The following is a 4596-nucleotide window of genomic DNA, read 5'->3' as shown; positions in this document are numbered from 1 at the left end:
ACAGACCATCGGGTGTTATAAAGGCTGTCAAATATCTACAATCCGGTTTCAATGGTATTTGGTAATAGCCACTGCTTAAGTCTAAACTTGTAAAATATTTACTTCCATTTAATTGATCAATTTGGTCTTCTATGAGTGGAAGGGGAAAACGGTCCTTAATTGTTTTTCTATTTAGAGCTCTGTAATCAACACACAAACGTTGACCTCCCGTTTTCTTTGAGACTAATAAAATAGGACTTGCATATGGTGATGTTGACTCTTCAACGATGTCGTTTCTAATAAGTTCACTAACCATATCCTGTACTGTTTCCCTTTCCTTATGACTTAATCTATACGGTCTATAGACTACTGGGGTATGATCTGAGAGTTTTATGTCCATTTCAGTTAAGTCTGTGCATCCTAATTCCGAAAGATTCTGGGCAAATACGTTACGGTATTGTTGTATTAAATTATGAATTCGTTCAGATTCAAAAAGAGACAACTCAGGATTAATGTCGATTTTTTTTTTTTTATCGGTTCAAACTGTGAAGGTTGAATGCGTAAACAATACTCCGATTTCTTTTTCTCCACGGTATCGATAAGTTTTGCTCGAGATAATATTGTATCTCTTTTAAATTCTAGCTGCCCTGAGGGTATGACTACTATAATTGAAACTTTACTATTGTTAACTTTATATATCCCTTCTTGAATCCAATATTCTACGCCTAAATAACAACGATAACTAGTTGGGACGTACAAAGTTGCTTCTTTTACCTCTTCAGTATAACAAGGAATAATTGAGAAGTGTAATTGCAAAACCCGCTAAAACGATTTTATATAGAAATCGACTTTTTGATTTCTCCTGATAGGTTTCTCAAATCTCTATTAGGTGAATAACTCATTTCCGAGCAAATCCCACTATAACAGCACTAAATTATAACTTTAACTTCATGCTTGGTAACAAAATCCGCTATAATGACATGGGTGAATTTCAAACTCCTCTAAAACAGAATCGACCAATCACAGAGCTTGGTACGCACCACGTGACCTGACAAACAGTATGGCGATTTGTGTTGAGTAGTGAAAAAGTGTAATCGAGTTTTATTGAATTTAAAAACATAAAATGGATGAAATGATGCAGTTAGTGACAAAATGTGACCCTAAACACTCACGGAAACGTCCTATCAATAAAGCTTTGTGGAAACGTGAAGTGGCTCGTGATAAACGGTGAGTAAAAAGTTGACCTGATTCTATATTATTTTGTTCAAAAAATGGTGTTATGCAAAGCGCTGCAAGAAACAATAAAGTGGCCGGGAGTTACACGCTGAACAGATTTGATATTTGCTGTATATTATAGATAGCTCGATTTTTGAATAACAGCTTATTTAATCATAATCACTAAACTTTCGCCTTCAATAGGTACCTAATTAATATGAAGGTGAAAGCTTGTATGTATGTGTGTGTATGATTGTTACTTCTTCACAACTCTGAACTCATTTAGCTGAAATTTGGAATGAAGATAGGCTATAAACTAGATTAACACACAGGTTATCTTTTATCCCATAAAAATCCAAGGTCCCTGCGGGATTTTTACAAAACCAAAATTCACGCGGGTGAAGCCGCGAGCAGAAGCTAGTTGTTTCTATATTTTTTCTGAATGAATAATGAGCTTGTTAATCGTTTTGCTTATGTACCTAGTTACCTACCTATAATGTGTACCTACTTATAAAATCTAAATCGTCCGTCCGTCCGTCTGTCTGTCTGTCTGTCAGCGGGCTGTATCTCGTGAACCATCATAGGTAGAGAGTTTAAAATTTTACAGAGTGTATATTTCTATTGCCTCTATAATAACAAATAATAAAAGTTTAAAAATGGCCGCCATGAAAATAAAAAAAATTAAAAAGTGATATTTCTTGTACGATAGTACGGAACCCTTCGTGTTTGAGTCCAACTCTTTTGTTTTGAGAATTAATTAGAGATTATATGTTTTTTCTAGGTACAAGCCCACTGGATTACCTCAATTTCCAAAGTGCAATCATGATCAAAAGGCATTTCGTTGCAGTCAACTAACTTGTCAAGATATCCGAAAGTTTCACAAAAATTTTTATCGATGCTCAAACAAATTATCGCAAGATAACTTTTTGTTAAAATATTGCTCTGTAACTAAAGCTAAAGCTGGCAAAGCTAACAGTAAAAGGAAAAAAGCAATAAAATACACTATTCTCGGAAAGGATGGAAAAAATATTCCTGTGTGTCAAAAAACATTTACAGCAGCACTTTTAATTAAAAAAGACCGTATTCAAGGTGTCCTGAATCGATTCTATGAGAGTGGTGGTTCGATGCCAACAGAAAATAGAGGTGGTGACCGAAATAGTGTAAAGTTTGAAGCAAAAAAATATTCGGTACAGTGGTTTATAGAATCATTTAAAGGACAGGAAAGCCACTATTGCCGATCGAAAAATATTCACAGACTGTATCTTTCTCCGGAGTTAAACATTCGAAAAATGTGGCGCCTTTACAACCAGGCTCGTGAACCAGCGCTCCATGTTAAGCAAAGTTTTTTCAGAAAGATATTTAACACGCAGTACAATATTGGTTTTGGGTCCCCTAGAACAGATGTGTGCTCGACTTGTATCGCAATAGATGAACGTTTAAAATCGGAACCCGAAACATCTAAAAGAAACGAGTTAATGATTGAGAAAAGGATTCACCGTCTAAAATTTAAAGCATTTTACAAAATTCTCCAAAATGACAGTGAGCACATTCAAACTATTACATTCGACTGTCAAAAAAATCAGGCCTTGCCGAAATTACCTGACCAGTCAGCATATTATAGCCGGCAATTCAGCTTTTATCATTTTGCCATAGTTTTGGGGAATTCGAAAGCAAAACTAACTAAACAAAATGTACACTCGTACTATTGGGATGAAACAACGCATGCCAAGGGAAGTAACGAAATTATAAGCGCAGTCTACCATTTCTTACAGAAACTGAGTTTTGATGAACGAATAACAATTTTGAGAATTATATCTGATGGGTGTTCTGGTCAGAATAAAAACACAGGTATGGTTGCTATGCTCGGAAAGTGGCTTTACACGGAGGCTCCAAGACATGTTAAAAAAGTGGAATTAGTATTCCCTGTCGTTGGCCACTCGTTTATTCCTCCTGACCGGGTATTTGCAAAAATAGAAAAAACCCTTAAGGGTAAGGAGGTGATAGTTTCGCCTTTAGAATACGTTTCAGTATTGGAGGAAAACGCAACATGCACAGGTCTTGCAGATATTGCAGTGTACGACTGGAAAAAGGGATATGAGTCAGTTATAAAACCCACAAGCAGCTGGCATTTTCCTTTCATGAAAAGCAAGCGCTTTTTTTTGACCCGGACAAAAACAAACAATATTTTAGTACAGGGAGAAGTAAATTATAACAGTGAACTAAACGAAAAAAAAATAATTACAAAGAAAAATAAAAAAATTATAAATATACAACCTGTACTGATTCAACCCCACAAAATCGTGCCCAAGCAATCGAAGCTACAAGATGTCGTCAAACTCTTGTCGACCCACTTTGGCAACAACTGGCAAGAAGTAGAAAGCTTAGAATTTTATAAAAAAATCCAAGAAAGAGCGCAGACTCAGCTGTTTCTAGACAATCGGATCGAGGACAATGATGATTCCGTAGACGCGTGTGACTTGTGTGAGGGCGGATTTGAAGAGATAAGTTCGTATGTGTAGAAACTTTTACAAGTGCTTTTGAATCGTCATAATAATTTACCACTGGTTCAAAATGCCGTTTCTACCGAGGAGAACCAGCAAGAAACTTGGCAGTTGCTCTTTTCAAATGTTTAGTTTACACTAATATTATGCCATACTGTTTAAATAATTGCAGCCCCGTGCATTGCTGGAGCGAGTCAAATCCATGCTTTTTTATTTATCACTAGAGGATGCCCGCGATTTCGTACGCATGGATTAAGGTTTTTTAATTCCCGCGGGAACTCTGTAATTCTCAGGATAAAAAGCCTGTCTGTATTCCCAAACTATAATCTATCTCTGTGCCAAATTTCAGCCAAAACGGTTCATGCGTTGTTGCGTTAAAGAGTAACAAACATCCATCCATCCATACAGCCTCACAAACTTTCACATTTATAATATAAAAATAGGATTTACATAAATTTTCGTTTGTATAATATGCTTAACGGTGTACTCTGTTTAATTTCATACATTTTGAAAATGTATGCATTATAACACGTGTTTTGAATTTATAGAATTTTTGTTTTTTTTTTTCTATGTAATAAACTCCTCAACAATAATATTGATGTGTTTTATTATTTTCCTGTTGGCTAATTATAATTTTCAAGTTTTCATACTAAAATTTATTGCATAACACTATCCAAACGTTATAGTAGCTCTCAATAATGTTCCTTGCAAAACCCCCTTAAATGTCATCTGTAAATGTCATAAGCCTCTATAACTATGAGTGAGTTTCAAATTCCTCTACAATGAATTTACTTTCGCCGATAACTTAAAAAAAAAGATAATATTGCCTATAGATTTATTATATCCTGTTTTCCGATCCTCCAACGATAATTTTAATACCTAACAGGATTGCGTTTGTTTA

General features: G+C 35.2%; 1 long non-coding RNA gene across 1 annotated transcript; it reads left to right on the top strand.

The window, feature by feature from the left end:
- Nucleotides 1-766: 766 nt before the first annotated feature.
- Nucleotides 767-4290, top strand: LOC138403292 (uncharacterized). The gene is made up of 2 exons (XR_011237577.1): nucleotides 767-1206; nucleotides 1976-4290. It is a non-coding gene; the product is annotated as an uncharacterized lncRNA (long non-coding RNA).
- The last annotated feature ends 306 nt before the right edge of the window (nucleotides 4291-4596 follow it).

This window comes from Maniola hyperantus, chromosome 14 (assembly GCF_902806685.2).
Source record: "Maniola hyperantus chromosome 14, iAphHyp1.2, whole genome shotgun sequence".
Classification (NCBI taxonomy): Eukaryota; Metazoa; Arthropoda; class Insecta; order Lepidoptera; family Nymphalidae; genus Maniola; species Maniola hyperantus.
The sequence above is the reverse complement of the archived record's forward strand: the minus strand, read 5'-3'. Positions and strand labels throughout refer to the sequence as shown.